Genomic DNA, 24,164 nt, shown 5'->3' with positions numbered 1-24,164 from the left:
TGTGCCAATATTTGTAACTCAATGTAGCCTGGATTGCTCAGCCGGTAGAGCATCAGACCTTTAATCTGAGGGCACAGGGTTCAAGTCCCTGTTCAGGCGGTACTTTATTTACATTAACTTCATTGACACTGATTCCTCAGCACAGGTTGATGAGTCCTGTCATACCCACGTGAATAATTCTCTCTTACAGAGAGCTTTAAAAACAGAATTCTTGCAAACTGCACATTGAACAATTTACAAAAATCTATTCCAATAAAGGAGTTCACACTATCTAATAATGAATAATGCGTTCCATTGGGCTTAACCTCCCAGCTGCAGAGTTTATTTGCAAAGAACCAAATGTCCTCCAACACACTGTAGGCCATTTCTTATTCACTGTCCATTACTAGGAAAATCTGTGAAGAATGCAAGACATTGGAGAATGCAGGCATCGATCCAGCTACCTCTCACATGCAAAGCGAGCGCTCTACCATTTGAGCTAATTCCCCTATCTGATAGACATCTCATGAGGTAAAAAAACATTTCCCTACAGCAAGCATAGCTTATGGCTTTGATTAGATGTAGCTGGTACAGGTACTTTTAATGGAAAATTGAAATCCATTTATTTGTGCAAATATTTGTAACACAATGAAGCCTGGCTAGCTCAGCCGGTAGAGCATCAGACTTTTAATCTGAGGGTCCAGGGTTCAAGTCCCTGTTCAGGCGATATTTTAAATGGGATAGCTTCAATGATACTATTACTTCAGCATAGTTCAATAATTACTGGAAACTATGTGGTAAATTTGATTCTTTAAAGAGATTTACAAAATTTGAAGCCTTGTAACCCTGCAAATAGCACGTTTAACAAGTTATTTGTATTTGTTGCGATTAACTTATTGACACTGTCTAAAGGGCAGAATGATGCTTCACTTTGTTTAACCTCTCAGCTGCAGCGGCTGGGGCAAAGAACCATATGTTCCCCAACAAACTCTACTTCAATTCTGATTAACAGTCATGGAAATAGAAATTCTTTGAAAATCACAAGACATTGGAGAATGCAGGCATCGATCCCGCTACCTCTCACATGCTAAGCGAGCGCTCTACCATTTGAGCTAATTCCCCTGTCTGAAAGTCAACTCATAAGGTAAAAAACATTTCCCTACAGCAAGCATAGCTTATGGCTTTGATTCTATGTAGCTGGTACAGGTACTTTTAATGGAAAATGTAAATCCTTTTTTTTTGTGCAAATATTTGTTACTCAATGAAGCCTGGATAGCTCAGCCGGTAGAGCATCTGACTTTTAATCTAAGGGTCCAGGGTTCAAGTCCCTGTTCAGGCGGTACTTTATTTACATTAACTTCATTGACACTGATTCCTCAGCGCAGGTTGATGAATCCTGTCATACCCACGTGAATAATTCTCTCTTACAGAGAGCTTTAAAAACAGAATTCTTGCAAACTGCACATTGAACAATTTACAAAAATCTATTCCAATAAAGGAATTCACACTATCTAATAATGAATAATGCGTTCCATTGGGCTTAACCTCCCAGCTGCAGAGTTTATTTGCAATGAACCAAATGTCCTCCAACACACTGTAGGCCATTTCTTATTCACTGTCCATTACTAGGAAAATCTGTGAAGAATGCAAGACATTGGAGAATGCAGGCATCGATCCAGCTACCTCTCACATGCAAAGCGAGCGCTCTACCATTTGAGCTAATTCCCCTATCTGATAGACATCTCATGAGGTAAAAAAACATTTCCCTACAGCAAGCATAGCTTATGGCTTTGATTAGATGTAGCTGGTACAGGTACTTTTAATGGAAAATTGAAATCCATTTATTTGTGCAAATATTTGTAACACAATGAAGCCTGGCTAGCTCAGCCGGTAGAGCATCAGACTTTTAATCTGAGGGTCCAGGGTTCAAGTCCCTGTTCAGGCGATATTTTAAATGGGATAGCTTCAATGATACTATTACTTCAGCATAGTTCAATAATTACTGGAAACTATGTGGTAAATTTGATTCTTTAAAGAGATTTACAAAATTTGAAGCCTTGTAACCCTGCAAATAGCACGTTTAACAAGTTATTTGTATTTGTTGCGATTAACTTATTGACACTGTCTAAAGGGCAGAATGATGCTTCACTTTGTTTAACCTCTCAGCTGCAGCGGCTGGGGCAAAGAACCATATGTTCCCCAACAAACTCTACTTCAATTCTGATTAACAGTCATGGAAATAGAAATTCTTTGAAAATCACAAGACATTGGAGAATGCAGGCATCGATCCCGCTACCTCTCACATGCTAAGCGAGCGCTCTACCATTTGAGCTAATTCCCCTGTCTGAAAGTCAACTCATAAGGTAAAAAACATTTCCCTACAGCAAGCATAGCTTATGGCTTTGATTCTATGTAGCTGGTACAGGTACTTTTAATGGAAAATGTAAATCCTTTTTTTTTGTGCAAATATTTGTTACTCAATGAAGCCTGGATAGCTCAGCCGGTAGAGCATCTGACTTTTAATCTAAGGGTCCAGGGTTCAAGTCCCTGTTCAGGCGGTACTTTATTTACATTAACTTCATTGACACTGATTCCTCAGCGCAGGTTGATGAATCCTGTCATACCCACGTGAATAATTCTCTCTTACAGAGAGCTTTAAAAACAGAATTCTTGCAAACTGCACATTGAACAATTTACAAAAATCTATTCCAATAAAGGAATTCACACTATCTAATAATGAATAATGCGTTCCATTGGGCTTAACCTCCCAGCTGCAGAGTTTATTTGCAATGAACCAAATGTCCTCCAACACACTGTAGGCCATTTCTTATTCACTGTCCATTACTAGGAAAATCTGTGAAGAATGCAAGACATTGGAGAATGCAGGCATCGATCCCGCTACCTCTCACATGCTAAGCGAGCGCTCTACCATTTGAGCTAATTCCCCTTTCTGAAAGTCATCTCATAAGGAAAAAAACATTTCCCTACAGCAAGCATAGCTTATGGCTTTGATTCTATGTAGCTGGTACAGGTACTTTTAATGGAAAATTGAAATCCGTTTTTTTTGTGCAAATATTTGTAACTCAATGAAGCCTGGATAGCTCAGCCGGTAGAGCATCTGACTTTTAATCTAAGGGTCCAGGGTTCAAGTCCCTGTTCAGGCGGTACTTTATTTACATTAACTTCATTGACACTGATTCCTCAGCGCAGGTTGATGAATCCTGTCATACCCACGTGAATAATTCTCTCTTACAGAGAGCTTTAAAAACAGAATTCTTGCAAACTGCACATTGAACAATTTACAAAAATCTATTCCAATAAAGGAATTCACACTATCTAATAATGAATAATGCGTTCCATTGGGCTTAACCTCCCAGCTGCAGAGTTTATTTGCAATGAACCAAATGTCCTCCAACACACTGTAGGCCATTTCTTATTCACTGTCCATTACTAGGAAAATCTGTGAAGAATGCAAGACATTGGAGAATGCAGGCATCGATCCCGCTACCTCTCACATGCTAAGCGAGCGCTCTACCATTTGAGCTAATTCCCCTTTCTGAAAGTCATCTCATAAGGAAAAAAACATTTCCCTACAGCAAGCATAGCTTATGGCTTTGATTCTATGTAGCTGGCACAGGTACTTTTAATGGAAAATTGAAATCCGTTTTTTTTGTGCAAATTTTTGTAACTCAATGAAGCCTGGATAGCTCAGCCGGTAGAGCATCTGACTTTTAATCTGAGGGTCCAGGGTTCAAGTCCCTGTTCAGGCGATATTTCAAATGGGATAGCTTCAATGATACTATTACTTCAGCATAGGTCAATGATTACTGGAAACTATGTGGTAAATTTGATTCTTTAAAGAGATTTACAAAATTTGAAGCCTTGTAACCCTGCAAATAGCACGTTTAACAAGTTATTTGTATTTGTTGCGATTAACTTATTGACACTGTCTAAAGGGCAGAATGATGCCTCATTTTGTTTAACCTCTCAGCTGCAGCGGCTGGGGCAAAGAACCATATGTTCCCCAACAAACTCTACTTCAATTCTGATTAACAGTCATGGAAATAGAAATTCTTTGAAAATCACAAGACATTGGAGAATGCAGGCATCGATCCCGCTACCTCTCACATGCTAAGCGAGCGCTCTACCATTTGAGCTACATCCCCTTACTGAAAGACATCTCATAAGGAAAAAAACATTTCCCTACAGCTAGCATAGCTTATGGCTTTTATTCTATGTAGCTGGTACAGGTATTTTAATGGAAAATTGAAATCCGTTTTTTTTGTGCAAATATTTGTAACTCTATGATGCCTGGATAGCTCAGCCGGTAGAGCATCAGACTTTTAATCTGAGGGTCCAGGGTTCAAGTCCCTGTTCAGGCGATATTTCAAATGGGATAGCTTCAATGATACTATTACTTCAGCATGGGTCAATGATTACTGGAAACTATGTGGTAAATTTGATTCTTTAAAGAGATTTACAAAATTTGAAGCCTTGTAACCCTGCAAATAGCACGTTTAACAAGTTATTTGTATTTGTTGCGATTAACTTATTGACACTGTCTAAAGGGCAGAATGATGCCTCATTTTGTTTAACCTCTCAGCTGCAGCGGCTGGGGCAAAGAACCATATGTTCCCCAACAAACTCTACTTCAATTCTGATTAACAGTCATGGAAATAGAAATTCTTTGAAAATCACAAGACATTGGAGAATGCAGGCATCGATCCCGCTACCTCTCACATGCTAAGCGAGCGCTCTACCATTTGAGCTAATTCCCCTTACTGAAAGACATCTTAGGAAAAAAGGAAAAAAACATTTCCCTACAGCAAGCATAGCTTATGGCTTTGATTCTATGTAGCTAGTACAGGTACTTTTAATGGAAAATTGAAATCCGTTTTTTTTGTGCAAATATTTGTAACTCAATGAAGCCTGGATAGCTCAGCCGGTAGAGCATCTGACTTTTAATCTAAGGGTCCAGGGTTCAAGTCCCTGTTCAGGCGGTACTTTATTTACATTAACTTCATTGACACTGATTCCTCAGCGCAGGTTGATGAATCCTGTCATACCCACGTGAATAATTCTCTCTTACAGAGAGCTTTAAAAACAGAATTCTTGCAAACTGCACATTGAACAATTTACAAAAATCTATTCCAATAAAGGAATTCACACTATCTAATAATGAATAATGCGTTCCATTGGGCTTAACCTCCCAGCTGCAGAGTTTATTTGCAATGAACCAAATGTCCTCCAACACACTGTAGGCCATTTCTTATTCACTGTCCATTACTAGGAAAATCTGTGAAGAATGCAAGACATTGGAGAATGCAGGCATCGATCCCGCTACCTCTCACATGCTAAGCGAGCGCTCTACCATTTGAGCTAATTCCCCTTTCTGAAAGTCATCTCATAAGGAAAAAAACATTTCCCTACAGCAAGCATAGCTTATGGCTTTGATTCTATGTAGCTGGCACAGGTACTTTTAATGGAAAATTGAAATCCGTTTTTTTTGTGCAAATTTTTGTAACTCAATGAAGCCTGGATAGCTCAGCCGGTAGAGCATCTGACTTTTAATCTGAGGGTCCAGGGTTCAAGTCCCTGTTCAGGCGATATTTCAAATGGGATAGCTTCAATGATACTATTACTTCAGCATAGGTCAATGATTACTGGAAACTATGTGGTAAATTTGATTCTTTAAAGAGATTTACAAAATTTGAAGCCTTGTAACCCTGCAAATAGCACGTTTAACAAGTTATTTGTATTTGTTGCGATTAACTTATTGACACTGTCTAAAGGGCAGAATGATGCCTCATTTTGTTTAACCTCTCAGCTGCAGCGGCTGGGGCAAAGAACCATATGTTCCCCAACAAACTCTACTTCAATTCTGATTAACAGTCATGGAAATAGAAATTCTTTGAAAATCACAAGACATTGGAGAATGCAGGCATCGATCCCGCTACCTCTCACATGCTAAGCGAGCGCTCTACCATTTGAGCTACATCCCCTTACTGAAAGACATCTCATAAGGAAAAAAACATTTCCCTACAGCTAGCATAGCTTATGGCTTTTATTCTATGTAGCTGGTACAGGTATTTTAATGGAAAATTGAAATCCGTTTTTTTTGTGCAAATATTTGTAACTCTATGATGCCTGGATAGCTCAGCCGGTAGAGCATCAGACTTTTAATCTGAGGGTCCAGGGTTCAAGTCCCTGTTCAGGCGATATTTCAAATGGGATAGCTTCAATGATACTATTACTTCAGCATGGGTCAATGATTACTGGAAACTATGTGGTAAATTTGATTCTTTAAAGAGATTTACAAAATTTGAAGCCTTGTAACCCTGCAAATAGCACGTTTAACAAGTTATTTGTATTTGTTGCGATTAACTTATTGACACTGTCTAAAGGGCAGAATGATGCCTCATTTTGTTTAACCTCTCAGCTGCAGCGGCTGGGGCAAAGAACCATATGTTCCCCAACAAACTCTACTTCAATTCTGATTAACAGTCATGGAAATAGAAATTCTTTGAAAATCACAAGACATTGGAGAATGCAGGCATCGATCCCGCTACCTCTCACATGCTAAGCGAGCGCTCTACCATTTGAGCTAATTCCCCTTACTGAAAGACATCTTAGGAAAAAAGGAAAAAAACATTTCCCTACAGCAAGCATAGCTTATGGCTTTGATTCTATGTAGCTAGTACAGGTACTTTTAATGGAAAATTGAAATCCTTTTTTTTTGTGCAAATATTTGTAACTCAATGAAGCCTGGATTTCTCAGCCGGTAGAGCATCAGACCTTTAATCTGAGGGTCCAGGGTTCAAGTCCCTGTTCAGGCGGTACTTTATTTACATTAACTTCATTGACACTGATTCCTCAGCACAGGTTGATGAGTCCTGTCATACCCACGTGAATAATTCTCTCTTACAGAGAGCTTTAAAAACAGAATTCTTGCAAACTGCACATTGAACAATTTACAAAAATCTATTCCAATAAAGGAATTCACACTATCTAATAATGAATAATGCGTTCCATTGGGCTTAACCTCCCAGCTGCAGAGTTTATTTGCAAAGAACCAAATGTCCTCCAACACACTGTAGGCCATTTCTTATTCACTGTCCATTACTAGGAAAATCTGTGAAGAATGCAAGACATTGGAGAATGCAGGCATCGATCCCGCTACCTCTCACATGCAATGCGAGCACTCTACCATTTGAGCCAATTCCCCTATCTGATAGACATCTCATCAGGTAAAAAACATTTCCCTACAGCAAGCATAGCTTATGGCTTTGATTCTATGTAGCTAGTACAGGTACTTTTAATGGAAAATTGAAATCCTTTTTTTTTGTGCAAATATTTGTAACTCAATGAAGCCTGGATTGCTCAGCCGGTAGTGCATCAGACCTTTAATCTGAGGGTCCAGGGTTCAAGTCCCTGTTCAGGCGGTACTTTTTTTACATTAACTTCATTGACACTGATTCCTCAGCACAGGTTGATGAGTCCTGTCATACCCACGTGAATAATTCTCTCTTACAGAGAGCTTTAAAAACAGAATTCTTGCAAACTGCACATTGAACAATTTACAAAAATCTATTCCAATAAAGGAATTCGCACTATCTAATAATGAATAATGCGTTCCATTGGGCTTAACCTCCCAGCTGCAGAGTTTATTTGCAAAGAACCAAATGTCCTCCAACACACTGTAGGCCATTTCTTATTCACTGTCCATTACTAGGAAAATCTGTGAAGAATGCAAGACATTGGAGAATGCAAGACATTGGAGAATGCAGGCATCGATCCCGCTACCTCTCACATGCAAAGCGAGCGCTCTACCATTTGAGCTAATTCCCCTATCTGATAGACATCTCATGAGGTAAAAAAACATTTCCCTACAGCAAGCATAGCTTATGGCTTTGATTAGATGTAGCTGGTACAGGTACTTTTAATGGAAAATTGAAATCCGTTTATTTGTGCAAATATTTGTAACTCATTGAAGCCTGGATAGCTCAGCCGGTAGAGCATCAGACTTTTAATCTGAGGGTCCAGGGTTCAAGTCCCTGTTCAGGCGATAATTCAAATGGGATAGCTTCAATGATGCTATTACTTCAGCATAGTTCAATGATTACTGGAAACTATGTGGTAAATTTGATTCTTTAAAGAGATTTACAAAATTTGAAGCCTTGTAACCCTGCAAATAGCACGTTTAACAAGTTATTTGTATTTGTTGCGATTAACTTATTGACACTGTCTAAAGGGCAGAATGATGCCTCATTTTGTTTAACCTCTCAGCTGCAGCGGCTGGGGCAAAGAACCATATGTTCCCCAACAAACTCTACTTCAATTCTGATTAACAGTCATGGAAATAGAAATTCTTTGAAAATCACAAGACATTGGAGAATGCAGGCATCGATCCCGCTACCTCTCACATGCTAAGCGAGCGCTCTACCATTTGAGCTAATTCCCCACTCTGAAAGACAGCTCATAAGGAAAAAAACATTTCCCTACAGCAAGCATAGCTTATGGCTTTGATTCTATGTAGCTGGTACAGGTATTTTAATGGAAAATTGAAATCCTTTTTTTTTGTGCAAATATTTGTAACTCAATGAAGCCTGGATTGCTCAGCCGGTAGAGCATCAGACCTTTAATCTGAGGGTCCAGGGTTCAAGTCCCTGTTCAGGCGGTACTTTATTTACATTAACTTCATTGACACTGATTCCTCAGCACAGGTTGATGAGTCCTGTCATACCCACGTGAATAATTCTCTCTTACAGAGAGCTTTAAAAACAGAATTATTGCAAACTGCACATTGAACAATTTACAAAAATCTATTCCAATAAAGGAATTCACACTATCTAATAATGAATAATGAGTTCCATTGGGCTTAACCTCCCAGCTGCAGAGTTTATTTGCAAAGAACCAAATGTCCTCCAACACACTGTAGGCCATTTCTTATTCACTGTCCATTACTAGGAAAATCTGTGAAGAATGCAAGACATTGGAGAATGCAGGCATCGATCCCGCTACCTCTCACATGCTAAGCGAGCGCTCTACCATTTGAGCTAATTCCCCTTTCTGAAAGTCATCTCATAAGGAAAAAAACATTTCCCTACAGCAAGCATAGCTTATGGCTTTGATTCTATGTAGCTGGTACAGGTATTTTAATGGAAAATTGAAATCCGTTTTTTTTGTGCAAATATTAGTGATTGAATTAAGCCTGGATAGCTCAGCCGGTAGAGCATCCGACTTTTAATCTGAGGGTCCAGGGTTCAAGTCCCTGTTCAGGCGGTACTTTATTTACATTAACTTCATTGACACTGATTCCTCAGCGCAGGTTGATGAATCCTGTCATACACACGTGAATAATTCTCTCTTACAGAGAGCTTTAAAAACAGAATTCTTGCAAACTGCACATTGAACAATTTACAAAAATCTATTCCAATAAAGGAATTCACACTATCTAATAATGAATAATGCGTTCCATTGGGCTTAACCTCCCAGCTGCAGAGTTTATTTGCAAAGAACCAAATGTCCTCCAACACACTGTAGGCCATTTCTTATTCACTGTCCATTACTAGGAAAATCTGTGAAGAATGCAAGACATTGGAGAATGCAGGCATCTATCCCGCTACCTCTCACATGCTAAGCGAGCGCTCTACCATTTGAGCCAATTCCCCTTACTGAAATACATCTTATTAGGAAAAAAACATTTCCCTACAGCAAGCATAGCTTATGGCTTTGATTTTATGTAGCTAGTACAGGTACTTTTAATGGAAAATTGAAATCCTTTTTTTTTGTGCCAATATTTGTAACTCATTGTAGCCTGGATTGCTCAGCCGGTAGAGCATCAGACCTTTAATCTGAGGGCACAGGGTTCAAGTCCCTGTTCAGGCGGTACTTTATTTACATTAACTTCATTGACACTGATTCCTCAGCACAGGTTGATGAGTCCTGTCATACCCACGTGAATAATTCTCTCTTACAGAGAGCTATAAAAACAGAATTCTTGCAAACTGCACATTGAACAATTTACAAAAATCTATTCCAATAAAGGAGTTCACACTATCTAATAATGAATAATGCGTTCCATTGGGCTTAACCTCCCAGCTGCAGAGTTTATTTGCAAAGAACCAAATGTCCTCCAACACACTGTAGGCCATTTCTTATTCACTGTCCATTACTAGGAAAATCTGTGAAGAATGCAAGACATTGGAGAATGCAGGCATCGATCCCGCTACCTCTCACATGCAAAGCGAGCGCTCTACCATTTGAGCTAATTCCCCTATCTGATAGACATCTCATGAGGTAAAAAAACATTTCCCTACAGCAAGCATAGCTTATGGCTTTGATTAGATGTAGCTGGTACAGGTACTTTTAATGGAAAATTGAAATCCGTTTATTTGTGCCAATATTTGTAACTCAATGAAGCCTGGATAGCTCAGCCGGTAGAGCATCAGACTTTTAATCTGAGGGTCCAGGGTTCAAGTCCCTGTTCAGGCGATAATTCAAATGGGATAGCTTCAATGATGCTATTACTTCAGCATAGTTCAATGATTACTGGAAACTATGTGGTAAATTTGATTCTTTAAAGAGATTTACAAAATTTGAAGCCTTGTAACCCTGCAAATAGCACGTTTAACAAGTTATTTGTATTTGTTGCGATTAACTTATTGACACTGTCTAAAGGGCAGAATGATGCCTCATTTTGTTTAACCTCTCAGCTGCAGCGGCTGGGGCAAAGAACCATATGTTCCCCAACAAACTCTACTTCAATTCTGATTAACAGTCATGGAAATAGAAATTCTTTGAAAATCACAAGACATTGGAGAATGCAGGCATCGATCCCGCTACCTCTCACATGCTAAGCGAGCGCTCTACCATTTGAGCTAATTCCCCACTCTGAAAGACAGCTCATAAGGAAAAAAACATTTCCCTACAGCAAGCATAGCTTATGGCTTTGATTCTATGTAGCTGGTACAGGTATTTTAATGGAAAATTGAAATCCTTTTTTTTTGTGCAAATATTTGTAACTCAATGAAGCCTGGATTGCTCAGCCGGTAGAGCATCAGACCTTTAATCTGAGGGTCCAGGGTTCAAGTCCCTGTTCAGGCGGTACTTTATTTACATTAACTTCATTGACACTGATTCCTCAGCACAGGTTGATGAGTCCTGTCATACCCACGTGAATAATTCTCTCTTACAGAGAGCTTTAAAAACAGAATTCTTGCAAACTGCACATTGAACAATTTACAAAAATCTATTCCAATAAAGGAATTCACACTATCTAATAATGAATAATGCGTTCCATTGGGCTTAACCTCCCAGCTGCAGAGTTTATTTGCAAAGAACCAAATGTCCTCCAACACACTGTAGGCCATTTCTTATTCACTGTCCATTACTAGGAAAATCTGTGAAGAATGCAAGACATTGGAGAATGCAGGCATCGATCCCGCTACCTCTCACATGCAAAGCGAGCGCTCTACCATTTGAGCTAATTCCCCTATCTGATAGACATCTCATGAGGTAAAAAAACATTTCCCTACAGCAAGCATAGCTTATGGCTTTGATTAGATGTAGCTGGTACAGGTACTTTTAATGGAAAATTGAAATCCGTTTATTTGTGCAAATATTTGTAACTCAATGAAGCCTGGATAGCTCAGCCGGTAGAGCATCAGACTTTTAATCTGAGGGTCCAGGGTTCAAGTCCCTGTTCAGGCGATATTTCAAATGGGATAGCTTCAATGATACTATTGCTTCAGCATAGGTCAATGATTACTGGAAACTATGTGGTAAATTTGATTCTTTAAAGAGATTTACAAAATTTGAAGCCTTGTAACCCTGCAAATAGCACGTTTAACAAGTTATTTGTATTTGTTGCGATTAACTTATTGACACTGTCTAAAGGGCAGAATGATGCCTCATTTTGTTTAACCTCTCAGCTGCAGCGGCTGGGGCAAAGAACCATATGTTCCCCAACAAACTCTACTTCAATTCTGATTAACAGTCATGGAAATAGAAATTCTTTGAAAATCACAAGACATTGGAGAATGCAGGCATCGATCCCGCTACCTCTCACATGCTAAGCGAGCGCTCTACCATTTGAGCTAATTCCCCTTACTGAAAGACATCTTATAAGGAAAAAAAACATTTCCCTACAGCAAGCATAGCTTATGGCTTTGATTCTATGTAGCTAGTACAGGTACTTTTAATGGAAAATTGAAATCCTTTTTTTTTGTGCCAATATTTGTAACTCAATGTAGCCTGGATTGCTCAGCCGGTAGAGCATCAGACCTTTAATCTGAGGGTACAGGGTTCAAGTCCCTGTTCAGGCGGTACATTAACTTCATTGACACAGATTCCTCAGCACAGGTTGATGAGTCCTGTCATACCCACGTGAATAATTCTCTCTTACAGAGAGCTTTAAAAACAGAATTCTTGCAAAGTGCACATTGAACAATTTACAAAAATCTATTCCAATAAAGGAATTCACACTATCTAATAATGAATAATGCGTTCCATTGGGCTTAACCTCCCAGCTGCAGAGTTTATTTGCAAAGAACCAAATGTCCTCCAACACACTGTAGGCCATTTCTTATTCACTGTCCATTACTAGGAAAATCTGTGAAGAATGCAAGACATTGGAGAATGCAGGCATCGATCCCGCTACCTCTCACATGCAAAGCGAGCGCTCTACCATTTGAGCTAATTCCCCTATCTGATAGACATCTCATGAGGTAAAAAAACATTTCCCTACAGCAAGCATAGCTTATGGCTTTGATTAGATGTAGCTGGTACAGGTACTTTTAATGGAAAATTGAAATCCGTTTATTTGTGCAAATATTTGTAACTCAATGAAGCCTGGATAGCTCAGCCGGTAGAGCATCAGACTTTTAATCTGAGGGGCCAGGGTTCAAGTCCCTGTTCAGGCGATATTTCAAATGGGATAGCTTCACTGATACTATTGCTTCAGCATAGGTCAATGATTACTGGAAACTATGTGGTAAATTTGATTCTTTAAAGAGATTTACAAAATTTGAAGCCTTGTAACCCTGCAAATAGCACGTTTAACAAGTTATTTGTATTTGTTGCGATTAACTTATTGACACTGTCTAAAGGGCAGAATGATGCCTCATTTTGTTTAACCTCTCAGCTGCAGCGGCTGGGGCAAAGAACCATATGTTCCCCAACAAACTCTACTTCAATTCTGATTAACAGTCATGGAAATAGAAATTCTTTGAAAATCACAAGACATTGGAGAATGCAGGCATCGATCCCGCTACCTCTCACATGCTAAGCGAGCGCTCTACCATTTGAGCTAATTCCCCTTACTGAAAGACATCTTATAAGGAAAAAAAACATTTCCCTACAGCAAGCATAGCTTATGGCTTTGATTCTATGTAGCTAGTACAGGTACTTTTAATGGAAAATTGAAATCCTTTTTTTTTGTGCCAATATTTGTAACTCAATGTAGCCTGGATTGCTCAGCCGGTAGAGCATCAGACCTTTAATCTGAGGGTACAGGGTTCAAGTCCCTGTTCAGGCGGTACATTAACTTCATTGACACGGATTCCTCAGCACAGGTTGATGAGTCCTGTCATACCCACGTGAATAATTCTCTCTTACAGAGAGCTTTAAAAACAGAATTCTTGCAAAGTGCACATTGAACAATTTACAAAAATCTATTCCAATAAAGGAATTCACACTATCTAATAATGAATAATGCGTTCCATTGGGCTTAACCTCCCAGCTGCAGAGTTTATTTGCAAAGAACCAAATGTCCTCCAACACACTGTAGGCCATTTCTTATTCACTGTCCATTACTAGGAAAATCTGTGAAGAATGCAAGACATTGGAGAATGCAGGCATCGATCCCGCTACCTCTCACATGCAAAGCGAGCGCTCTACCATTTGAGCTAATTCCCCTATCTGATAGACATCTCATGAGGTAAAAAAACATTTCCCTACAGCAAGCATAGCTTATGGCTTTGATTAGATGTAGCTGGTACAGGTACTTTTAATGGAAAATTGAAATCCGTTTATTTGTGCAAATATTTGTAACTCAATGAAGCCTGGATAGCTCAGCCGGTAGAGCATCAGACTTTTAATCTGAGGGGCCAGGGTTCAAGTCCCTGTTCAGGCGATATTTCAAATGGGATAGCTTCACTGATACTATTGCTTCAGCATAGGTCAATGATTACTGGAAACTATGTGGTAAATTTGATTCTTTAAAGAGATTTACAAAATTTGAAGCCTTGTAACCCTGCAAATAGCACGTTTAACAAGTTATTTGTATTTGTTGCGATTAACTTATTGACACTGTCTAAAGGGCAGAATGATGCCTCATTTTGTTTAACCTCTCAGCTGCAGCGGCTGGGGCAAAGAACCATATGTTCCCCAACAAACTCTACTTCAATTCTGATTAACAGTCATGGAAATAGAAATTCTTTGAAAATCACAAGACATTGGAGAATGCAGGCATCGATCCCGCTACCTCTCACATGCTAAGCGAGCGCTCTACCATTTGAGCTAATTCCCCTTACTGAAAGACATCTTATAAGGAAAAAAAACATTTCCCTACAGCAAGCATAGCTTATGGCTTTGATTCTATGTAGCTAGTACAGGTACTTTTAATGGAAAATTGAAATCCTTTTTTTTTGTGCCAATATTTGTAACTCAATGTAGCCTGGATTGCTCAGCCGGTAGAGCATCAGACCTTTAATCTGAGGGTACAGGGTTCAAGTCCCTGTTCAGGCGGTACATTAACTTCATTGACACGGATTCCTCAGCACAGGTTGATGAGTCCTGTCATACCCACGTGAATAATTCTCTCTTACAGAGAGCTTTAAAAACAGAATTCTTGCAAAGTGCACATTGAACAATTTACAAAAATCTATTCCAATAAAGGAATTCACACTATCTAATAATGAATAATGCGTTCCATTGGGCTTAACCTCCCAGCTGCAGAGTTTATTTGCAAAGAACCAAATGTCCTCCAACACACTGTAGGCCATTTCTTATTCACTGTCCATTACTAGGAAAATCTGTGAAGAATGCAAGACATTGGAGAATGCAGGCATCGATCCCGCTACCTCTCACATGCAAAGCGAGCGCTCTACCATTTGAGCTAATTCCCCTATCTGATAGACATCTCATGAGGTAAAAAAACATTTCCCTACAGCAAGCATAGCTTATGGCTTTGATTAGATGTAGCTGGAGAGGTACTTTTAATGGAAAATTGAAATCCGTTTATTTTTGCAAATATTTGTAATTCAATGTAGCCTGGATAGCTCAGCCGTTAGAGCATCAGACATTTATTCTGAGGGTCCAGGGTTCAAGTCCCTGTTCAGGCGATATTTCAAATGGGATAGCTTCAATGATACTATTACTTCAGCATAGTTCAATGATTACTGGAAACTATGTGGTAAATTTGATTCTTTAAAGAGATTTACAAAATTTGAAGCCTTGTAACCCTGCAAATAGCACGTTTAACAAGTTATTTGTATTTGTTGCGATTAACTTATTGACACTGTCTAAAGGGCAGAATGATGCCTCATTTTGTTTAACCTCTCAGGTGCAGCGGCTGGGGCAAAGAACCATATGTTCCCCAACAAACTCTACTTCAATTCTGATTAACAGTCATGGAAATAGAAATTCTTTGAAAATCACAAGACATTGGAGCATGCAGGCATCGATCCCGCTACCTCTCACATGCTAAGCGAGCGCTCTACCATTTGAGCTAATTCCCCTTGCTGAAAGTCAGCTCATAAGGTAAAAAACATTTCCCTACAGCAAGCATAGCTTATGGCTTTGATTCTATTTAGCTGGTACAGGTATTTTAATGGAAAATTGAAATCCGGTTTTTATGTGCAAATATTAGTAATTGAAGTAAGCCTGGATAGCTCAGCCGGTAGAGCATCCGACTTTTAATCTGAGGGTCCAGGGTTCAAGTCCCTGTTCAGGCGGTACTTTATTTACATTAACTTCATTGACACTGATTCCTCAGCGCAGGTTGATGAATCCTGTCATACACACGTGAATAATTGTCTCTTACAGAGAGCTTTAAAAACAGAATTCTTGCAAACTGCACATTGTACAATTTACAAAAATCTATTCCAATAAAGGAATTCACACTATCTAATAGTTATCTAATGGTTCATAAAACTCCAATGAATAACGGAAAAAGAGGAGATGTGACCCGGCCCGGAGGAAGCCCGGGGCCCCCGTCTGGAGCCAGGCCCAGACGGAGGGCTCGATGGCGAGCGCCTGGTGGCCGGGTTTGCCACGGAGCCCGGTCGGGCACAGCCCGAACAAACTACGTGGCACCCCCCCTCTCTTCATCCCATGGGCCCACCACCTGTGGGAAGACCCGTTGGGGTCGGGTGCGCAGCCACATGGGTGGCAGCGAAGGTCAGGGGTCTCGACGGACCAGACCCGGGCGGCAGAAGCTGGCTCTGGGGACGTGGAACGTCACCTCGCTGTGGGGAAAGGAACCGGAGCTTGTGAGGGAGGTGGAGCACTATCAGTTAGATCTGGTGGGGCTTACCTCCACGCACAGTCTCAGCTCTGGTACCGTACTCCTGGATAAGGGTTGGACTCTATTCTTCTCCGGAGTTGCCAAGGGCGTGAGGCGCCGGGCGGGTGTGGGGATACTCATAAATCCCCGGCTGAGCGCCGCGGTGTTGGAGTTTACCCCGGTAGACGAGAGGGTCGCCTCCCTGCGCCTAAGGGTTGTAGGGGGGAAAACTCTGACTGTTGTTTGTGCGTATGCACCAAACAGCAGCTCAGAGTACTCGGCCTTCTTGGAGACCCTGAATGGAGTCCTGTATGGGGCTCCAGTAGGGGACTCCAGTAGGGTCCAGGGTTCAAGTCCCTGTTCAGGCGATATTTCAAATGGGATAGCTACAATGATACTATTACTTCAGCATAGTTCAATGATTACTGGAAACTATGTGGTAAATTTGATTCTTTAAAGAGATTTACAAAATTTGAAGCCTTGTAACCCTGCAAATAGCACGTTTTGACTGTTGTTTGTGCGTATGCACCAAACAGCAGCTCAGAGTACTCGGCCTTCTTGGAGACCCTGAATGGAGTCCTGTATGGGGCTCCAGTAGGGGACTCCAGTAGGGTCCAGGGTTCAAGTCCCTGTTCAGGGGGGAAAACTCTGACTGTTGTTTGTGCGTATGCACCAAACAGCAGCTCAGAGTACTCGGCCTTCTTGGAGACCCTGAATGGAGTCCTGTATGGGGCTCCAGTAGGGGACTCCGTAGTTCTGCTGGGAGACTTCAACGCCCACATGGGCAACGATGGAGACACCTGGAGAGGCGTGGTGGGGAGGAACGGCCTCCCTGATCTAAACCTGAGCGGTCGTTTGTTATTGGACTTCTGTGCTAGTTATGGATTATCCATAACAAACACCATGTTCGAACATAAGGGTGCTCATAAGTGTACCTGGTACCAGAGTACCCTAGGCCGAAGATCGATGATCGATTTCGTGATCGTGCCATCTGATCTGAGGCCGCATGTTTTGGACACTCGGGTAAAGAGAGGGGCGGAACTGTCAACCGACCACCATCTGGTTGTGAGTTGGATCAGGGAATGGGGGAAATTTCCGGATAGACCTGGTAAGCCCAAACGAGTAGTGCGGGTGAACTGGGAACGTCTGGAGGAGGCCCCCGTCCTAGGTATCTTCAACTCACACCTCCGGCGGAGCTTTTCTGGCATTCCTGTGGAGGTTGGGGGCATTGAGCCGGAGTGGGCGGTGTTCAAAGCCTCCATTGCTGAAGCTGCGGTGGCTAGCTGTGGCCTCAGGGTCTTAGGCTCCTCAAGGGGCGGTAACCCTCGGACACCGTGGTGGACTACGGTGGTCAGGGAAGCCGTCCGACTGAAGAAGGAGGCCTTCCGGGATATGATATCCTGGAGGACTCCTGACTCGGTTGCAGGGTACCGACAGGCACTTTGAGGAACTCCTGAATCCGAATAACACGCCCTCTATGTTGGAGGCAGAGCTCGAGGTTGATGGTGTTTCGTCGTCAATTTCCCTGGTGGAGGTCACTGAGGTAGTCAAACATCTCCGCAGTGGCAAAGCCCCAGGGATTGATGAGATCCAGCCAGAAATGCTAAAGGCTCTGGGTGTTGAGGGGCTGTCATGGTTGACACGCCTATTCAACATCGCGTGGGAGTCGGGTACAGTGCCAAAGGAGTGGCAAACCGGGGTGGTGGTTCCCCTGTTCAAAAAGGGGGACCAGAGAGTGTGTGCCAATTACCGGGGTATCACACTTCTCAGCCTCCCTGGTAAAGTCTACTCCAAGGTGCTGGAAAGGAGGGTTCGGCCGATCGTCGAACCTCAGATTGAAGAGGAACAATGCGGTTTTTCGCCCCGGACGTGGAACTACGGACCAGCTCTTCACTCTCGCAAGGATCCTGGAGGGGGCCTGGGAGTATGCCCATCCGGTCTACATGTGTTTTGTGGATCTGGAGAAGGCGTATGACCGGGTCCCCCGGGAGAAACTGTGGGAGGTGCTGCGGGAGTATGGGGTAAGGGGGTCTATCCTCAGGGCCATCCAATCTTTGTACTCCCAAAGCGAGAGCTGTGTTCGTGTTCTCGGCAGCCAGTCAGTTTCGTTCTCAGTGCTGGTCTCCGCCAGGGCTCAAGTGAAGGAGTTCAAGTACCTCAGGGTCTTGTTCGCGAGTGAGGGTACTATGGAGCGTGAGATTGGCCGGAGAATCGGAGCAGCGGGGGCGGTATTGCGTTCGCTTTACCGCACCGTTGTAACGAAAAGAGAGCTGAGCCGCAAGGCAAAGCTCTCGATCTACCGGTCGATCTTCGTTCCTATCCTCACCTATGGTCATGAGGGCTGGGTGATGACCGAAAGGACGAGATCGCGGGTACAAGCGGCCGAGATGAGTTTTCTCAGAAGGGTGGCTGGCGTCTCCCTTAGGGATAGGGTGAGAAGCTCAGCCCCTCCCAGCTGCACAGGACATCGTCCGTGCTAGGCACATCCCCCAAGGAAGGGTCAGGCTGGATGCCAGCCACCGCCCCACCTGCCCAAGGTTGCCGGGTCAGGAGGAGCTCCTGTATCCTCACCATGTCGGACGTCAAGCGATCCACCTTGGATGCTAGCTCGTTCCTAGCCCTTTTCCTGGGGGGGGGGGCACTGCTCTACCCCGACGCCATGAGCCGAAGGAAGTGGCGTCATTGAGGGCTGTCGGACGTTCCACCGCTGCGAGCCTAGCCAGCCTGAGTGCCAAGGGCATGGAGCCGCAGTTCATACAGGCCCTCTCAGTAAGGCCCTCCCTCAAATGCTCGAAGCCGAGGCAAGAGGGGCAGCGATCATGACCATCGTCAGGCTCAAGGAGGGCCACACAGGCGCCACACACATGAGCCATCAGCAGAACACTGGGAGTGGGAGCGAGAGCACTGCCTTCACCAGTAAGCTACTAACTCAAAAAAACACAAGACAGTGTTACCGGGAGAGGACGCGAGAGCGCTGCCTTCACCGGAAAGTGACTGAAAAGAAATACACAACAGTGTTACAGGGAGAGGACACGAGAGCACTGCCTTCACCGGTAAGTGACTGAAAAGAAATACACAACAGTGTTACAGGGAGAGGACGCGAGAGCACTGCCTTCACCGGTAAGTGACTGAAAAGAAATACACAACAGTGTTACAGGGAGAGGACGCGAGAGCGCTGCTTCACCGGTAAGTGACCGAAAGAAAAACTTTTCTTTTCTGCATTTTCTTTTTTTAAACAAAAGTGTTACCAAACAAATGTGGTAACTTAGAACACAGCCGAGCTGCTTCTATTAGGGAACAAAGGAAGCTATGTTTAGCGGCTTTTACAGTGGGGGGAAGCAACAAGCTGCCCCACCAAAAGTAGCGGCAATAGCTCTTTCCGCGCTGTACAGTCAAACAGCCCCTGGATTACGAGTTCACCCGTTTACTCCGACGCTTTGGTCGCGAGGCTGCACACAGTCTGGAAAGCGATCCTTTCAAAAAGCGAATACGCAATCCGCAAGTGGTACCACATGCGTCTTTTGCGAGAAGATGAAAAGGAACATATCCTCTGTCGACACCGGGCTATATAGCCCATCCGGTGTCACGAGGGTCACAGGTGACTTTGTTGGTATAGGTACTAGAACTGCACAATGCGCATGCGCGAGACGGATAAATCCAGTGCTTAATGCACCGGTCAGTAAGGATGAAATAGAACACCTCCCCTGGTGTTGAAGAGTAAATCTTGTGTGTACCTATTATGCCTTACACAGCTGGGAGCACAGGATGATGATGATGATGATGATGATGATGATGATGATGATGATGATGATGATGATGATGATGATGATGATGGATACCTAATTAATCCCCAAGGGGAAATTTGAGGTCCCAGTAGCTCAAAGACATCACCCATAAAATACACATACAACATAAACAGGATTATAAAAAAGAGATCTACATGAATACTATGGACAATAAAAGATACCAAATAAAAAGTCCACATGAATGTACTAAGGGCTGTATAAGCTTGCAGTTACAAGGCAGGGACTGAACCTGTAATGCAGTGTTCAGGGCAGGGACTGAACCTGTAATGCAGTGTTCAGTACTTTCTATTCAGGAGGGAGCAGTTCGTCAAATTCTTCGATGTCCTCTTCCTCTATTAATTTAATTAGGACAAGAATTCAATGAGGGCCTCTGCAGTTTACAGATCAGCTCCACTTAAGGTACGGCCACACTGAACGCGTTATACGCGTTATTGGCGTAGATAATCAGCATTTTTTGCATAGGGAACCACTGGTTTAGGCGCGTAGATGCGTTAAGCGAGCTAAGCGGCGCGTTAGACGCGTTTTACGCACCTAAATAAGGCGCAGAGTAATTTCTTTTTTACTTTTTATGCTCCTACGCGTGACGCTTAGCCACGATAGCCAATCAGCGTTATGCTCAACCCGATGTCACTGGCAGAGACAGAGCCGAGGACACACAAAAGCAGAAAGAACATGGACGATCAAGTCATCGTTTCAGTGTGTGCTGAAACGATGAGGAGGTGGTGAAACTCACCCAGCTGTGAACACATACGGTGGATGTCATGCACTAGACTCGAGTTTAGATTCTTCGGTATGGTCACTATGGGGAGGGGAGGGGAAGGAGGGGAATTGTATTTAACACGTGCGTGGAGCGACATACCGCTGACCCATTAGCAACGGGGCTGCCATATCAAGGAGGCATGGCCTATAGTGGTGTATTTAATGATTAGTTTCCGTGACCCAGTTCACGTGAGTCGTTCGCGAATCGTTCATTCGTTCAGTCGAGTTTCCGGTAGCTCTGAGTCTGACTGACTCAGCTGAGAACCGTGCAATGGCGTGCATTTCATGATGCGATTTACCGCTACCAGAAACCAGGCTGAACGAACAAAAGATTTGCGAACGACTCTTCCCAGTTGGGTCGAGTTTCCGGTGAATCGATTCACCGGAAACTCGACTGAACTGGTAGGAGTCGTTCGCGAATCAGCCTAATCTCAGGTAGCGGTGAATCGCACCATGGAATGCACGCCATTGCACGGTTCTCAGCTGAGTCAGTCCGACTCAGTGCTACCGGAAACTCGACTGAATTGGGAGGAGTCGTTTGCGAGTCGTTTGTTCGTTCAGCCTGGTTTCCGGTAGCGGTAAATCGCATCATGGAATGCACGCAATTGCACGGTTCTCAGCTGAGTCAGTCAGAATCAGTGGAGTCAGTGCTACCAGAAACTCGTTCGTTCGTTCAGTCGAGTTTCTGGTGAATCGAATGGTGAACGAGACGAATGAGAGAAACAAACCGGTTTGGTTCGTTCGTCCTAAAGACTTGTTCATTCGAACCGGTTCGCGAACGAACGAGTCAACATTAGTGGCCTTTGTGACGTATTGGCTCCGGCTTCCTCACCTGTCTAAAGGTACTGCCATCTGTGGCTGGAGTAGTTATTACAGCTTGTATGTTTGATAATGACCGGCGTTCTATACATTATCCCTGACATATAGATTTAGCAGAGTAGGCCTAAGTAACAAATGTGTACAAAGTTACAAATGTATTAAAAAAAATGTCGGGTTCAAATATGGCTTGGGCTCATAATTACAATTAATGTGTCGGGCCGGGCGGGGCTCGGACAGAACTTGCACGGGCTCGGGCCAGGTCGGGCTGGATTTTCTGGACCCGATCTAAGCTCTATCATGCACCCAAACACTGTGGCGTTTGGGTTTCCTACTCTCCTTGAACTCCCACAACAAATACAGCACAGCGATGGTGGTGATCTCAGCCATGTTTGTGGAACTAAAGAAAAGTAGCGGGGGTTAAATACGTTTTGGGCAGGCTCATCTAGCTGCGTAGACGCGTTAGGCGCGCTGAACCATTTTTGTGACACACAATGATCAAGCGTCAGGTTAGGCGCGTAATGCGTTCAGTGTGGCCGTACCTTTAGGACAGCCTGAACTGCCATCCGCTTCACACAAGCTCCAACCCCATCAGGAGATCCTTTTCCATGGCCCCGTTCACTGTAATTCCATATGAGACACTAGCCGGGTTTACATGGACACTTCTGATCTGATTAGAAGTGGAAGAACAGCTCAATCGGAATTAAAAAATAATCATATATACGCCTCAATCGGAATACAATTCTCTGATCAGATTATAATTTCAATCGGATTAGAGGAGGTGGTGTACTCCACTATAATCGACATGTATACAATTATTTCGATTGGTTTGGGTTGAGTGAGGCTACTTTTTTTTCACTAAGAGAGACTTTAATGCACCCTGAACTGATTCGCCACTGCTTCTCAACTTGTATAGCACCATGGCAACTCTCATTGCCTACGGAATTGGCTTTTTGTACAGCTACCTCCTCTCGCGATGTTTTTAATGAGCTTGCATTATTTAACCAATGACTCTCATGACGCCCTCTCATCCTAAAATGTTCTCGCCATTTCTGTTGACTAATTCATGTTATACCTCTCTCTCCCAACAGTCTTGGCTGCGCACTCTCATACAAATGCGTCTTGTTTGCGGCAGAGTGGATAAATTGGACGAGACTCGACGAGATACTGACGTCGCTGTGCTGTCCTCCTTCTTAATTGAAGGAGCCGGGAGAGAAAAGCTCTCTCCTGCTTGGCTTTCATTAAAAACAAAAACATAAAATTGCCAAATACTGATAAGACGTCCATTATGTCGCCTCCAGTCAAGATGTGTGTGCAAGAGACTTTCAAACGTATCGCTTACCACTTTTGTAACTGCGATAAATACCGTACATTATGATCGCATGATAGCAGTAGATCAATTCCGGTTGGAAATGTAATCTGATCAGAAATGTTCATGTAAACGTGGCTACTGGAACCCCCAGGTAAATGGCACCGTACTCATTAGGACACAGTTTGCCTTATTGCGTCACAGGAACATCACTGTGGAAATGACTCAGCTGTGTGTAATGCTGCATTTGGAGGTCTTCAATGAGGCTCATCGTGCCTCAGAGATTTTGGGACCGTTGCAAAACTTTGAATGGCCGTTTTGGTGTAGGCAACCACTATAGGTATTGTCCAGTTTTCACTAAGCTACCTGCTATAGCTCAATAAACTCCCCACTGGAAGGGTTTCAGGATAAGTACGGCGAATACAACTCGAGTAACCTTATGAAATTTTATTGCACTCACATAAACAATAAGCATCCACGCACTAGCCTGACTACCAAGCTACGTTTCCCTCTCAAGTTGACAATAACTAATTAGTTGTTGGTTAGTTAGTTATACAGATAGATAGTTTGTAAATCTGCAACGAAAACACAAACACAAAACCCAGAATTAACCAATGAAATTATACAAACATTCCCGTGATATAAATTCTTGATTTGAATTACTAGCATGCTAGTTTATAATCACCGGCAAGGCGTACTAGTCCTGACCATCAACTGAATTAAATGCGACCTAAAGACGTGGCCACCTGCGCACTGGGACTAGTCGCGCATACACAGACACACAGTCTGGAGACCAGGAATGATCATAAACTGTAACCTGGTATAATGATAACATATATAATATATAACATAATATATGCCTGCATTCGGAATAAGGTGGTAAATGTTCACACATATTTCCTCAAATACCCCAGAACATAATCATAACATCTATCACTTCCAATATATATATATAAAGTAATGGTTACACTTACTAGGAAGTTCTACA

The 24,164-nt window shown here is 42.7% G+C and overlaps 27 non-coding genes across 27 annotated transcripts; all 27 read left to right on the top strand.

The window, feature by feature from the left end:
- The first annotated feature begins 26 nt into the window (after window positions 1–26).
- On the top strand, window positions 27–99 carry trnak-uuu (transfer RNA lysine (anticodon UUU)). The gene has a single exon. It is a non-coding gene; the product is annotated as a tRNA-Lys (tRNA).
- A 533-nt stretch (window positions 100–632) lies between these two features.
- Window positions 633–705, top strand: trnak-uuu (transfer RNA lysine (anticodon UUU)). The gene has a single exon. It is a non-coding gene; the product is annotated as a tRNA-Lys (tRNA).
- A 540-nt stretch (window positions 706–1,245) lies between these two features.
- On the top strand, window positions 1,246–1,318 carry trnak-uuu (transfer RNA lysine (anticodon UUU)). The gene has a single exon. It is a non-coding gene; the product is annotated as a tRNA-Lys (tRNA).
- Window positions 1,319–1,851: 533 nt separating this feature from the next.
- trnak-uuu (transfer RNA lysine (anticodon UUU)) lies at window positions 1,852–1,924 on the top strand. The gene has a single exon. It is a non-coding gene; the product is annotated as a tRNA-Lys (tRNA).
- Window positions 1,925–2,464: 540 nt separating this feature from the next.
- On the top strand, window positions 2,465–2,537 carry trnak-uuu (transfer RNA lysine (anticodon UUU)). The gene has a single exon. It is a non-coding gene; the product is annotated as a tRNA-Lys (tRNA).
- Window positions 2,538–3,070: 533 nt separating this feature from the next.
- On the top strand, window positions 3,071–3,143 carry trnak-uuu (transfer RNA lysine (anticodon UUU)). The gene has a single exon. It is a non-coding gene; the product is annotated as a tRNA-Lys (tRNA).
- A 533-nt stretch (window positions 3,144–3,676) lies between these two features.
- Window positions 3,677–3,749, top strand: trnak-uuu (transfer RNA lysine (anticodon UUU)). The gene has a single exon. It is a non-coding gene; the product is annotated as a tRNA-Lys (tRNA).
- A 539-nt stretch (window positions 3,750–4,288) lies between these two features.
- Window positions 4,289–4,361, top strand: trnak-uuu (transfer RNA lysine (anticodon UUU)). The gene has a single exon. It is a non-coding gene; the product is annotated as a tRNA-Lys (tRNA).
- A 545-nt stretch (window positions 4,362–4,906) lies between these two features.
- Window positions 4,907–4,979, top strand: trnak-uuu (transfer RNA lysine (anticodon UUU)). The gene has a single exon. It is a non-coding gene; the product is annotated as a tRNA-Lys (tRNA).
- A 533-nt stretch (window positions 4,980–5,512) lies between these two features.
- On the top strand, window positions 5,513–5,585 carry trnak-uuu (transfer RNA lysine (anticodon UUU)). The gene has a single exon. It is a non-coding gene; the product is annotated as a tRNA-Lys (tRNA).
- Window positions 5,586–6,124: 539 nt separating this feature from the next.
- trnak-uuu (transfer RNA lysine (anticodon UUU)) lies at window positions 6,125–6,197 on the top strand. Its single transcript has one exon. It is a non-coding gene; the product is annotated as a tRNA-Lys (tRNA).
- A 545-nt stretch (window positions 6,198–6,742) lies between these two features.
- trnak-uuu (transfer RNA lysine (anticodon UUU)) lies at window positions 6,743–6,815 on the top strand. Its single transcript has one exon. It is a non-coding gene; the product is annotated as a tRNA-Lys (tRNA).
- Window positions 6,816–7,348: 533 nt separating this feature from the next.
- Window positions 7,349–7,421, top strand: trnak-uuu (transfer RNA lysine (anticodon UUU)). Its single transcript has one exon. It is a non-coding gene; the product is annotated as a tRNA-Lys (tRNA).
- A 550-nt stretch (window positions 7,422–7,971) lies between these two features.
- On the top strand, window positions 7,972–8,044 carry trnak-uuu (transfer RNA lysine (anticodon UUU)). Its single transcript has one exon. It is a non-coding gene; the product is annotated as a tRNA-Lys (tRNA).
- A 539-nt stretch (window positions 8,045–8,583) lies between these two features.
- Window positions 8,584–8,656, top strand: trnak-uuu (transfer RNA lysine (anticodon UUU)). The gene has a single exon. It is a non-coding gene; the product is annotated as a tRNA-Lys (tRNA).
- A 532-nt stretch (window positions 8,657–9,188) lies between these two features.
- Window positions 9,189–9,261, top strand: trnak-uuu (transfer RNA lysine (anticodon UUU)). The gene has a single exon. It is a non-coding gene; the product is annotated as a tRNA-Lys (tRNA).
- Window positions 9,262–9,794: 533 nt separating this feature from the next.
- trnak-uuu (transfer RNA lysine (anticodon UUU)) lies at window positions 9,795–9,867 on the top strand. The gene has a single exon. It is a non-coding gene; the product is annotated as a tRNA-Lys (tRNA).
- A 533-nt stretch (window positions 9,868–10,400) lies between these two features.
- trnak-uuu (transfer RNA lysine (anticodon UUU)) lies at window positions 10,401–10,473 on the top strand. The gene has a single exon. It is a non-coding gene; the product is annotated as a tRNA-Lys (tRNA).
- A 539-nt stretch (window positions 10,474–11,012) lies between these two features.
- Window positions 11,013–11,085, top strand: trnak-uuu (transfer RNA lysine (anticodon UUU)). The gene has a single exon. It is a non-coding gene; the product is annotated as a tRNA-Lys (tRNA).
- Window positions 11,086–11,618: 533 nt separating this feature from the next.
- trnak-uuu (transfer RNA lysine (anticodon UUU)) lies at window positions 11,619–11,691 on the top strand. The gene has a single exon. It is a non-coding gene; the product is annotated as a tRNA-Lys (tRNA).
- Window positions 11,692–12,232: 541 nt separating this feature from the next.
- Window positions 12,233–12,305, top strand: trnak-uuu (transfer RNA lysine (anticodon UUU)). The gene has a single exon. It is a non-coding gene; the product is annotated as a tRNA-Lys (tRNA).
- Window positions 12,306–12,829: 524 nt separating this feature from the next.
- Window positions 12,830–12,902, top strand: trnak-uuu (transfer RNA lysine (anticodon UUU)). Its single transcript has one exon. It is a non-coding gene; the product is annotated as a tRNA-Lys (tRNA).
- A 541-nt stretch (window positions 12,903–13,443) lies between these two features.
- trnak-uuu (transfer RNA lysine (anticodon UUU)) lies at window positions 13,444–13,516 on the top strand. Its single transcript has one exon. It is a non-coding gene; the product is annotated as a tRNA-Lys (tRNA).
- A 524-nt stretch (window positions 13,517–14,040) lies between these two features.
- trnak-uuu (transfer RNA lysine (anticodon UUU)) lies at window positions 14,041–14,113 on the top strand. The gene has a single exon. It is a non-coding gene; the product is annotated as a tRNA-Lys (tRNA).
- A 541-nt stretch (window positions 14,114–14,654) lies between these two features.
- trnak-uuu (transfer RNA lysine (anticodon UUU)) lies at window positions 14,655–14,727 on the top strand. The gene has a single exon. It is a non-coding gene; the product is annotated as a tRNA-Lys (tRNA).
- Window positions 14,728–15,250: 523 nt separating this feature from the next.
- On the top strand, window positions 15,251–15,323 carry trnak-uuu (transfer RNA lysine (anticodon UUU)). Its single transcript has one exon. It is a non-coding gene; the product is annotated as a tRNA-Lys (tRNA).
- Window positions 15,324–15,862: 539 nt separating this feature from the next.
- trnak-uuu (transfer RNA lysine (anticodon UUU)) lies at window positions 15,863–15,935 on the top strand. The gene has a single exon. It is a non-coding gene; the product is annotated as a tRNA-Lys (tRNA).
- The last annotated feature ends 8,229 nt before the right edge of the window (window positions 15,936–24,164 follow it).

The sequence above is a fragment of the Gadus macrocephalus genome, chromosome 17 (genome assembly GCF_031168955.1).
Source record: "Gadus macrocephalus chromosome 17, ASM3116895v1".
NCBI lineage: Eukaryota > Metazoa > Chordata > Actinopteri > Gadiformes > Gadidae > Gadus > Gadus macrocephalus.
Note: the sequence above shows the minus strand (reverse complement) of the source record. Positions and strands in the feature narration are given on the sequence as shown.